The 12,910-nt window shown below is 50.4% G+C and overlaps 1 protein-coding gene across 1 annotated transcript in view; it reads right to left on the minus strand.

Moving 5' to 3' along the window:
* LOC138526852 (uncharacterized protein ZSWIM9-like) overlaps window positions 1-12,910 on the minus strand; it is a 198,320-nt gene that overhangs the window by 104,442 nt on the left and 80,968 nt on the right. The gene's annotated exons all lie outside the window — the stretch shown is intronic.

Below are 12,910 nucleotides of genomic sequence, written 5' to 3' on the forward strand. Positions count from 1 at the left end.
CGTCTAAGGCAAACGCCGTTGCCTAGCTGGAGGAAACCGGTGTCGGCAATGTCCGTCGACATCGTAATGGCGTGGTCCGACGCCACTCGCATTCTTGCAAGATCTCCAGGGCCTCGGCCCTCTTGTCATCCGGTAGGAAGTCCAACAGGGGGGCGAACTTGTACCATAACTCCCTGTCGTAGCGGGCCACGATCGCGAGGGTGTTGGCCACCTTAATCGTTGTTGCCGCCGACGAGATAACTCGTCGTCCCATTGTGTCCAGCTTCTTTCCTTCGCCGTCCGGCGGGGAAGTTGACGTTGAGGCCGATGACCTCCCCGCTTTCTTCTTGGCCGCCGCTGAGACGACCGAGTCAGGGGTCGGTTGTGCCCCAAGGCACAAAGGGGCTGTGTCGGGGACCCGGTACTTCTCGTACCGATCCCTCTTGGCAGGCGTCGTAGACGGGTTCTTGAGAAGGGTGAGACCCTCGTCCCAGAGGTCATCCAGTAGAGGCACGGCGAGGACTGTCTTCCGCTTGGCCTCGCGCCGTTGGTAAAGGAAACCTTCCTTCTTCTCTTCGGGGCAGAGCTGAAAAAGCTTGGATGCTCTGGCGATCATTGCATGGAAAGATCCGATCTCGTCGGGCGGGGAGGCCCGGGCTGGCGATGGGAGCTCCGTCCCGTCGTCACCGCCGCCGTCGTCGTCGATACCCGTTGTGGCCGTTTCCGTTCCCGTGTCATCCCTAGGGACGGGGGACGTGGGTAACGGCTGAGCAGGCCGCGAGGGCTGAAAAGCCGGGGCTGGATGGATCCGTCTTCTCTTGTTCGGGGGGCTTCCCGCTGGGCCTGGGTCTGGCTCTGGCTCCTCCGCTGAGCCTGGTTCCGGATCCTCCGTCGGTGGTAAGGGCAATCTCGTCCTTATCACCGAACATAAGGATTGTATTGCCAACAAAATGGCCGCCGAGTTATCCTGCGGCTCCGGAAGCGACGGGTGACTAGGACCCTCGCCGGTGCCGCCGTCACTCTCGTCGTCACCTTCGTCGGGATCCCTCCCGTGGGGACGGGCCTCTTCGACGCCCTCGTCGAGGCCCTCTAAGACTTCTACCAGCTCCTCCTCGGATGCTGTGTCCGTGTCCACAATGGCCACCGCCCCCCCTCTTTTTCCGCCGGGGTCTTCACAGGGGTCTTTTCAATGGGTCTGAAAGAGGCTTCCCTCCGCGGAGGCAGGGAGACTCTGGGCCCCGAGGTCGCCTCCACTGGTCTAGCCTCCACAGGCTGCGCCAGGGCCGCCACAGCTTCCTCGATAGAGGCCTTGGCTGGGTGAATCAAGGCCTTCACCACCTTGGGTGTGCTTGAGGCCTTCACCTCGCTCCCCCTCGGCTGAATCATTCAAGATCGACCGGGGCGTCTCCAGAAGCATACACGGGTTCTCGGATTTCCTCTTCCCCAAACCAGAGCGGTGGCTCGTGGTTGATGGTGCCGGGGAAGGCACGCCCTGCCTGGCAGCCGAAGAGCCCGACCGTTCGGCACTCCCGGTGCCCGCAGACTCGTGGTGCTTTGCCTTCTGTTGGGCCCCCATCGCTGGGGCGCCCTCACAGGACTTAGAAGACCGCACGGACTTCTTCTTCTTCTTCTAACCTGACGGGCTCTTTCCTTCCAGCCAGTTGGAGAGACGAAGGTGTCGGTCCCTGATGGTCCGTTCCGACATGTTCATGCAAAACGCACAGTCCTTCTCCACGTGCGTTTTGTCCTCATGAAGGCAGTAGAGACATTTTGAGTGGTCGTCCTCCTTGAACACATTCTGCAGCTGGCATCCAGGGCAAACCCTGAACAGCTTTCCGGGCGTCGAGCTTCCTTTCTCCTGGGCCATGTTCGGGTAGGCCGCAGAAACTTCTGGAATCCTCCAAGAAGCGTAACTCGACGAAATCTTCACCCTTGAGGGGCGTAGAAAAATCCGACACGGATCCCCGTTAATCGGATGTAGAGACGGTGGAGATTGAGGCTCTATTTGACCGAAAAATGAGAAATTCTCTTTGAAAAAGCGCGAAAACGCAGCAAAAGCCTGAGAGCTGAACACGAGGACTCCCAACACTTGAGCGTGCGGTAAAAAAATCTGAAGATGGCTGCCAGGGGCGGGGCTTAGGGAGAGGGCAGTCATTGGCTGGGGGCAGTATGACCCAGAGACCAGTGATTGGTTACTACTGAGAAAGACAGATCAGAAACGAAACTGATACTGATTTTTTCTTTACCGAGGAGTCCCGGCCTGACGACGGGGAATATTCATGAGCATGTGAATCCATGCCAGACCCCATGCTGGAGAACTGTACAGCAAGCCATGTAATAGCATTTAGAGAAAATGCTTGTTTTGAATTAACATGCCAAGATTCACAGACAAAACTGCACAAATGAGATCATATACAGTTTATGGAAAGGAGAAGTGCTGGAAATATGATTAGGTGGTGATTGTGGGGGTGAGTGGGGGGAGGGGCGGTAATTGGTGGGCTGTGGTGGGGTAGTCCCTCTTATGTTGTTGGTCGTCCTGGTTTTTCGTTTTGGAAATCTGGTCACCCTAGTTTAAAGGCCCTTTGGGCCACTGTTAAGGGCTGTAGTCCCACTGTTGCGGGGGCTGTTATACTTGAGGGGGTCAGGGGCATGAATCCTGACAGCGGCTCTCAAATATTCACGCATGTGGGACGTGAACAACGTCCTCCAACTCTTCTTGAACTGGCCTGATAATGGGGCCCTATCCAGGAAAGCTATTTCAGCCAAATCAGCGATGCTATTGTGCTTAATAGCTTGCAAGAGAGTTTCAGACATCAGAGCCTTGGAATTAGACAGTAAATCATTTTGCCCAGAGGGAGTTTCTTTCCACATTAGGTGCAGAATGAAGACCTCCATCAGAACAGCTACCTTTCTGGCTTTCGTGGAACAGCCCAGCAGGGGAGTGTATCCTTTTCATCACACTCGGAAAACGCGCAAAGCAGCATCTACCGCCACATTGGCCAGATGGGTTAAATGGGCAATGCAGGAAGCAGGAGTAGCAGTAACAGTTTTTGGTGCCCACTCCGTGCAAGGGGCCTTGGCATCCAAAGCTTTTACCAGCGGCGCGCGGCTACAAGACATTCTAAAAGCCACAGACTGATTAAACGAATATGTCTAAGACTTTTTACTTTAAGCCTGTCGAACAGGTGGCTTTGTTGGTGGCAAGTATGCTTTGAATAAGCATAATATAAGCCTCATGGTCTTGATTCAGATTTTCCATACCAAGGTTTCCGGAAAGCGGAAAGTCATAATTCTATTAAGACACAGAGGCAAAGTATCATCTCACCCAGTTAATCGCTCAGGCCTGCATAGGAGAAGAGCGCAGCAGAGCAAAACAGTGGCTAACAGTGAGATATTGCAAGAGCAAGTGGCGTGGTCCGGAAGATAAGGCGGCGCAGCGATTGGCCCTTCCACGATTAGTCTGAAAATGTGTATTTTTTTTTTTATTTGTTCATGGTTCAAGTACAAAATGTAGAACCTTTACAAAAGTAATTTAGAAAAATAAAATATTTACATTTACATTAATTTACAGAAACATATTACTTTTATAGCACAGCTCAAAAAAAAAAACAGGATATCACATCTAATGATTGGTATCATCTAATGTGTTTTTTGCTTTCCCCTTATTTCTGACACACAGGAGCAGAGACAAAGCAGTAGGGCTCTTGAGTGCCGTCAAGACTGAGACTACGCGGTAGTGGCAGAGTTGGTAGTTTCCAGGACTTTGTTGGTTCTAAGTTCCGGTTTGGTTGTTTCACCAATGGAGGGGAACGGTTTTAACAGAGGCTGCAGCAAGTCAGGAGAAGAAAGAGGAGGTTGTAAGGAGGGGCCGAGAGATGATGGTACAGAAGGATTGCGATTGGTGGATTTATTACATGCCCATGCCCTGGAGCATAGAGTTTTGCATCTTCAGAGACTACTTTGGCTATCAAGCCGTATTTCTTCAAGGCATTTTTGTGTTTGATTGCAAATTTAGCCAATATGTTCCAGCATTGTATTTTTCACGGGTACTCCCGAGAAAAATTCATGAACAAATGCAAAATAAAAACATACAATGAAATTACTTTTGCAATTCGAAAAGTCCTGAATCTTGAAACTGGTTGATCCATTAAATAAAAACCTAGTTCTTTTTTTTCCTGCATGGCAGCAAACCTAGAAGTTGCTACGTTTAAAGAAATTGGTAGGCTTTTGTAGCCAATGATTTGCCTTTTCTAGTGTGGTCATACTTGGACTGGCTAGATGTTTTAACCATGCAGGATTTTCGGTACATAATCAGAGCATCTTAGCAAAAAACTAGTTTTAGATCAGCATCTCATTCTAGAATGTGCCAATGTTTATTTAAAATAGCAGGGCACACGTTTAGAAACCTGGCAATCAATTTAATGTGATCCCTATTTTCAACAAGAAACAGCTACAGAAGTGGTGTAGAGAAAGGTTTTTAGATCCAAGAAACGACTTTCTGTTCAGCTGATTTCAAAAAGTTGGCAGATTGGCTGCAAATCCTCCTGTATTTCCAGCAATTCGCCATACATGATGCTTTTTTAAAAACAGAAAAATCTTTTTTTTAAGGCTAGTTGGATGGAAAATGTTAGCATGGAGAACAGAGTGCAATGCCATATATTTTCTGTAAGAAGAGATTTCCAATCTGTTTTTGTTAATGTACAGAAAAAAAGATTCCATAAGTCCTATAATTTAATGATAACTGTAGATTTAATGTGGGGGCGTGGCTACATGACCACGGGATAGGACGTGGTTCTTAGAGCTCCTGGATCCTCTAGTGATCCTGAGGAATGTGAACGATCCGAGCTGGACATGAGCAGTAATCGCAGAACTGCAGCAGTATGAATGTATGGAGCACACCAAGGTCAAAAATCCAGAGCGAGTTGCAGCATGTGCTGTAATCCGCGTTCTGGAGAAGTTTGCAGTACCCGAGCAACGGTAACAAGATGGCGGCCAGCTGGGAACAAAGGAATTAGCCACAGAACATTTACACTACAGAAAGAGGAGTCGCGCTGCAGTTCAACAGAGGCAGATCCCAACCAGCGAATAAAGAAGGACTAAACTATAGAGTTAATGCAGTCATTTAATTAGTTCATTGAGCCAATGAGTTTCCCTGAACTTCGATTGCATACAAGAAGGATATGGTCAACATAGCACCCCCAAAATGTAATTTCCATTACTGCAAAACCAGTTTCCTTAAAAAGAAATCTGATGATTTGCCCAAGTCGGGTGTCAATTCGGCACCCGTGGCAGTGCCTTTGGCTTGTGTGTACAGTGTATTAACATAACTGAAAATGTTAGTGTGAAATTAATGCATCATATTTGTATTGGCATCTTGTCTCTTTGTACAAATGATATTGCACTGTCAGCCCTTGTTCATGTTGGATCGATTTAAACAGTCCTATGACATCCATAGTCACCAGTGTATATTCATGTTGGCACATGGTGTTAAGTTTTGCAACAACATCTCCAGTGTCTTCAATGTAAAATTTCAGAATTTGGCTAGTAGAAAGAGCAACTATCTACATGCTGGCATACGTGTTGCTTAAATTAACCTATTCCGGATAGGATTGGTCTGCATTCTGGAAAATCAGTTGAGGTCAAGAATTCTGGGAAACATAAGTGATTAGCATCTGTTGTATATGAAGTTTGAGATACTGAAATGCCATGTCATTAATTATACGTTTTTAAAAATGTTCACTTGGTCTTGCAATATAGGTGTAAGTGCAGTAATATGAGGTGATCATTTCTAATAACGAATCAGAATATTCAGGTGATCTAGTACCGTCTGGTGATTCTTCCTACTGTCCATATTTGTGTTAGTTCCTCCTTTATCCACTATCCGAATGGGGATGGTCTTATCCTAAGGTCGATACTAGGTTCCATTCCTTATCCATGCTACTATAATGGAGTCTGGATCTATTGGAAGTAGTCTTGACATGCAGTTTCTCCAGGTCGAAGGTAACTGCTTCATGCATCCAGGAATAAGATTAATCTGAGCGAGTATAGATGTAAAGGTAGACCTGGGTTTGAAACCACTCTCTCAAGTCCCATACTCTGATTAATGGTGAGTTCTTTTAATAGTTCCTCTCAGCTTTTGCCTTTTTCTTCTGGGAGGTCCATTAAAATTCTGATATCAATGTCTTTAGATGTACATTCTGATGTGTTTGATTCAGAAATGGATGGAGACTGGTATTTACTGAAGTATTTGTGCAGTTTCAATTTTCCAACCAATTTAAAAAAGATCCACTTATAGCTTCATAAGTCAGGTGCAGTGTTCAAAGAGAATGAAATGCACTTATCGAGAGCACTTTGCTCTGAACTAGTGCTAGCTCTAGTTGCGATATTCACATTCCTGGGCTTTCCTCCGTCAGGGTCTGGTAAGGATTTACCTGGCGTCCGAGACCTCTATTTTGCCTCCTCTGGTGTCACTTTGTGACCTCGATAAAGGCTGCAATGTTGAGCGCGAAACATGTGTTAGTTAAGTTTGAAGTAATTTGCAGTTCTATGGAGCTTATTGGAGACATTATGGTCGCAATTTATACAATTTTGGCTATATTACCATTTTACGTTTATGGATGTGATGGTGTACAACATCAACAGAGGATAAGGAACAAGTTACTTACCTGTAAGTGTTGTTCTCCAGCATGGATCTGGCATGGATTCACATGTTCATGAATATTCCCTGTCGTCAGGCTGGGAATCCTTGGTAAAAGAAAAAACAGTTTCACTTTCACTTACAAAACTGTCTTTCTCCTTTAAATCAATCACTGAGCTCTGAGTCATACTGCCCCTAGCCAATGACTGCCCTCTCGCTAAGCCCCTCCTCTGGCAGCCATCTTCAGATTTGGTAGCATGTAAAGTGGCAGTATGACCAATATGAGCCGCAGAGGGGCAGGAGGGAGGGTTTGTATGTGAATCCATGCCAGACCCATGCTGGAGAACAACAGTTGCAGGTAAGTAACTTGTTCCTTCTCCAGCATGGGGTCTGCCATGGATTCACATGCTCATGAATAAAGAATACATAGCAGTACATACATACACAACCACGAAAGGTGGCAAGACTCAACAGAAGCAATTACTCTTACCTTCGAACAGGCTCACCTTCAAGCGAGCAGGCTGCCTAGTACTGCTTGGCCGACCCTGGACTCCTCTCTGGAATACCGGTTGACGCAGTAGAATCTCGTGAAGGTGTGCGTAGACCTCCAGGTAGCAACCCTGCATATGTTCAGCACGGGCACACTAGACGTCACAGTGATCGGTCTGGTGAAATGGGTTCTTGGACGTCTGGGCATCGGTAGGTTTGCCAACCGGTGACAGTGCGTGATACAACCTGGAAATGGAAGCCTTGGACAAAGCTTTCCCATGTTTCGCAGGAACAAAGTTCACAAAAAGTTGTGACGTCTTCCGGAAACTTTTTGTGCGCCACATAGAACTTCAAAGCATGCGTCACATCCAGCAAGTGCAAAGTCCTTTCTGTCGGCGACAAAGGTGTCGGAAAAAACACAGGCAACACCAAAGGCTCATTGAGGGGGAATTGAGACTGAACCTTTGGCATGAAGGAGGGGTGTGTCTGCAGCACCACCCTCGTCTCGTGGAAAGTCAGATAAGGCCACTTGCAGGACAGGGCCTGGATCTCACCTACCCTCCTGACAGAGGTGATGGCCACAAGCAAAGCGGTCTTCCACGAAAGGAACTTGAGAAGAGCTTGATGCATAGGCTCTAAGGGGGCCCCCCATGAGCCTTGTCAGTACCACGTTGAGTTCGCACGCCGGGGCAGGCGCCTTCACCGGCGGGAACAATCAAAACAGTCCTTTGAGGAACTCCTTCACTACACGGTGTGACCAAAGAGAAGACTGTCCCGGAGACCTGGTGTAGCGGGAGATACCCGCCAGATGCACTTTGATTGAGGCATGTGCCAGCCCTGCCTTGGCCAAAGACAATAAGTATAGAAGGATCCGAAGGGCCGTGACCCTCACAGTGTTGATCTTCTGCGTCCGGCACCAAGTCGCAAAATGCTTCCACTTGTGCCCATAGCACTGAAGAGTCGACAACACTCTGGCCCTGGCCAGGATCTCCATGCAAACCGCCAGTTGCTCATACCGACTGAACTCTAAGGCTGCAGGAGCCAAGCCTTCAGGTTCAGCGATACTGGTTCGTGGTGCAGGATTGCGCCTCCTTCTCTGGCAAGCAGATCAGCAACCACTGGTAGCTTGACTGGAGGTGACGAAGACCGGCTGAGACGGTTTGGGTACCAAATCTGCCTCGGCCCCGCTGAGGATCATCATGCATCGGCAGAGTTCGAGTTGACTGAGAGGCAACGGCGGGAACGTGTGCAAGAAGAGGCCTTCCCACGGGAAGGAGAACACGTCCCCCATGCTCCCCGGCTGGTGCAACCTGCTGGCGAAACCCTGGTATTTGGAATTAGTCGCAAACAGATCGATCTGGGGTCTGCCCCACCTGAGGAAGAGGTTGTCCACTTGATCTTGCCAAAGCTCCCACTCGTGGCAAGAGCGCAGCTTCCTGCTGAGGGAGTCGGTGACAGTGTTCTTGACTCCCGCCAGATGAAAAGGAATGCAAAACATCCCCTGGGCGACGGCCCTGTGCCTCAAGTCCGGTGCCTCTCTGGAGAGTGCTGGGGATTTGGTGGCCTCCGCTTTCTGATGTAGAACATTGTGGTGGTATTGTCTGTGAAGACCCTCAACACCTTGCCAGGATATGGATGTGGAGATTCCTCTCAGTAGCCACAGGCCTCTGGGCAGGGAAGCATCCATGGTTACCCTCTCTTGCTACGGGGGACTCTGGAAATCCGTGCCCCCAGCGATAGTGGAGCGCACACCCCACCACCTTATCGCTCAACGGAACTCCTCATCGAGAACAATCCTGTCTGTGAAGCTTCCCGACACCTGGACCCACAGAGCTTCCAGGAATTTCTGGAGGGGTTGCATCCGCAACCTGCGGAGTCTGATCAGGTAGATACACGACAACATCATGCCGAGCTGCGACTTGACGGTCTGTACCGTGGCGATCTTCAGCATCAACAGCTGTTGCACCTTGCCCAAAATGGCTGCGAAACTGTCCTCGGAGGGGGCCGCCAGACAGGAGACTCTGTTGAGCCTGGACCACAGAAACAGAGCGCCCTGCAATCAAACCAAGCAGGACTTTGGATAAGTCACAGAGAACCCCAGCTCCGTCAGCAGCCAGACAGTCCTGTTCGTGTGGTCAACAGCGATTTCCCTTGACTTGGCCCGGATGAGCCAGTCGTCGAGATATGGGTACAGATGTATCCCTTGCAGACGTAGATGGGTCGCCACTGGTGCCAGGCACTTCGTAAACACTCTGGGCGCTGACTTCAGTCTAAAGGGAAGGGCCTTGAATTGGTAGTGCTTTTCCTGTACAACGAAGCACAGGAACTGCCGATGCTTCTCGTGAATGGGGACGTGGAAGTAAGTGTCCTCTAGATTCAGTGATGTTAGGAAGTCCCCTTCCTCCAGTTGGCCAAGCACCTGCTGCAACGGGACCATCCTGAATTTTTGGGACTTGAAGAACTTGTTTAGTCGCCGCAGGTCGAGAATGGACCTCCAGCCCCAGTCTTCTTTCTTACTAAAAAGTATCTGGAGTAAACTCTGGTGCCCCGGATTCGCTTTGGAACCCGCTCTGTCGCCCCTTTCCTTAGCATGGCCCGTACCTCCTGCAGGAGCTCAGGGATGTGCTGCTCCTGACGGGCCACTGGTGGCATCTGTGGACACTTCTGCTGGAATTCTAGAGTGTGGCCATCGGCGACAGCGTCCAGCACCAATTGGTCAGTGGAGACCTTCTTCCAATCGCTGATTAAGCCCGCCAGCCGGCATCCCACCGGGGTGCATGGGAGCGTCGATGACAGTGGCCACCTCCGAAAGTCTTGGAACAACCCCTGTAGGCCTCCTGGGTCGTGGAATGGGGGGGTTGACAGTAACAGGACGATCCGCCGCCAAAAACCTTGGACGATCTTCCGGATTTCTCTGCTGAGGCACGAAAGGAAGGGTGATGTTGCTGAAGCGTGCCTAGGGCCTGCGCCATCTCTGTGACGGTCTTGATGGTTTGCAACGATTCATCGATAGCCTTCACAAAGAGATTGTCCCCGTCGAACGGCATGACCGGGACCATCGTCTGAACTTCCTGCCGAAAGTTGGTGGCCTTCAACCAACCACGACGACAGAGACAAACACTGTTCCCCATCTGGCAGAACCCCATGCCCGCCATGTCCAGGGCCACGGTGATGGCATGGTCAAATGCTTCCTCGCCATCTTGGAGGATCTCCAGCGCCTCGACCCGCTTGTCATCGAGGAGGAATTCCAGAAACCTGGCCAGGATCGCAACAGCATTAGTTGTCTGCTGCGTTGCAGCTGAATATATCACCTTTCTGCCCACGGCATCCAACTTCTTCCCCTCGTTGGCCAGGTGAACGGAGGCTGAAGACTATGGGTTTGAGGACGTCTTCCTCGCAGCCGCCGAAACGACCGAATCTGGGGAAGGCTGCAATCGCAGGCACTTGAGTGCGGACTCCGGCAACCGGTACTTCTTCTCCAGTCGGTCTCTTTTCACTTAGGCTGGATTTTTCATCAGTGCCAGGCCCTCATCCCAAACGTCGTCCAGGAGAGGCACTGCCAGAATGGTCTTGGTGCTGGTACAGGAACGCTTCCTTTTTGGTCTCTACTGGCATCAGCTCGAAGAGCTCCGACGTGCGGGCGACCAAGGAGTGGAATGATCCCACTTCGTCCGGTAGACACGCTCTCAATGACGGGGAAATCGCGGCTGTCGTCATCCGTGTCCATCGTCGCTGTGTCCGGCCAGGGTATGTGAGGCGGTTGATTAGGCAGCGTGGGGTGCCTTTTCCTCTTCTTTGCCGGCAGTGGGCCATGTGCCACCGGGGCCGGCGGTGCAGTCAGCATCCTCTTTTGTATCTCAATCACCAACGTGTGGAGCGTGGACAGGGTGTCCAGTGACACATCCCTCGGCAGTGTCTGGGGGTAGGCTTTCTGTACACACCACCTACATAGTCGTCGCCGGCTCTGCCGTCATCGATGTCCCCCTCGATGATCCCGACGTCGTCCTTCTCGGCGTTACCGCCGTCATCGTTCCCTACGTCCTCCTGGACCGTGTGACTGGACACCAAATCCTCTTCGTCCGAAGAAGAAATATCTGTGCCCTGGAGCACGGTAGAGGCCTCCACTGCCCCCCCCCCATTCTTTGTGTCCTGAGGAGTCGGAGCCAGGCTCAGGGATGGCATCCTTTTCTGCAGTGTCTTCACCGGCTTGGCTGAAGCCTCCCGCCTGGGAGGAAGGGCCACTCTGGGTGCCGTCGGGGCCCCCTGGGCCGGGTCAGGCCCTTTAGCCTTCAAGAGGGCAGCCGCCACTAGCTTGATTGCCGAGGATGATGCGGTCTGGGCCACCCAAGCTTTCAGGGGTAGGTCGGACACCTTAACCTGTGCCTTGGCCTTCTCCGGTTTCTCCCGCAGCTTCCCCGGGTTAGCCGATTTCCTCTTCGAGGAGGAGCTGGAGCGATGGCTTTAGAAGGAGGCTGATGGCGATGAAGAGCGCACACTGCTCGTCGCGGGACCCGCTTGTGCGGCGACCCCGACTGAGGCGGACTCACAGTGCTTGAACTGGTCTTGGGCCCCCCCACGGCTGGGGCGACCACAAAGGACTTAGAAGCCTGCTCTTTGGACCGGCCAGTCCTGGGTGAGGCATGCCTCTGCTTGCCGCACAGGGTAAAGGCCTTGGCGTTGAGCCACACCGCCAGTCTATGGTGTCGATCCTTGATGGTGCGTTTGGTGAATCCAAGGCAAATCTCGCAATCCGCTTCCTTGTATTCTGGGTAGAGACAGTAGAGTCACTGGGAGGGTTTGTCCTCCACAAACACATTCCTCAATCGGCAGCTGGAGCAGAGCTTGAAGAGAGACCTCCGTCCTCCTCCTCAGACATGGTCCCGCGTGCGGTGTAGGCCCGATAGCCTTCTGGAATCTTCGATGAAAACTCGACGATTCTTGCCCTTGAGTGGGGATGAAAGACGCCAACAAATGGATCCCTGCTTGCCGGTCAAAGGAACCAAAGAGCAGACAGGCTCTATTTGACAAAAATTGAACTTTTTACTGAAAAAGCACGAAAAATCAAAGATAAGCTCACGGAGCAAAACACGAGGGCACCCAACACTTGAACGTACAGTAAAAATCTGAAGATGGCTGCCAGAGGAGGGGCTTAGGGATAGGGCAGTCATTGGATGGGGGCAGTATGACCCAGAGCTCACTGATTGGTTTAAAGGAGAAAGACAGTTTGTAAGTGAAAGTGAAACTGTTTTTTCTTTTACCTAAGATTCCCAGCCTGATGATGGGGAATATTCATAAACATGTGAATCTGTAGATATATTAATGCAACAGAGGACAACAATAAAATGCAAGTGCTATTGTATGTTTTCAATGCAGTAACTTCAATGCACAGAATTTCCAAAAAGGACAAAACCACATTTTTTGCATGGGATGGCTATATCAGGCAGACACAATGATGCTACAAGAAAGGGATGTAAGGAAGTAAGGGCACATATGAAGTCCACCCCTCACAAAACAAATTCCCATTTTCCTCAACTAATCCAAACAGTACCTTAACTCCTCAGCTATCTAACAATGCCACCCATCTTACGCATCCACAATAGAAGATGCCGCCTCAACTGTACATAAGCCACAGAAGTCAATCATATCTGCCTACCCTCCATGAAAGGAGCACTGTAAAAACAGATTCCATTACCCAATTTAACAGCATTCGCTTTTCACCTTGGAAGAATGAAGGATTCAGTTGGCCCAGCCAGTATTCGAACTGGTGACTGTTTCCACACACATATGTGAGACAGCCACTAATTT

The sequence above is a fragment of the Ambystoma mexicanum genome, chromosome 1q (assembly GCF_040938575.1).
Source record: "Ambystoma mexicanum isolate Mex_15411 chromosome 1q, UKY_AmexF1_1, whole genome shotgun sequence".
NCBI classification, from domain to species: domain Eukaryota; kingdom Metazoa; phylum Chordata; class Amphibia; order Caudata; family Ambystomatidae; genus Ambystoma; species Ambystoma mexicanum.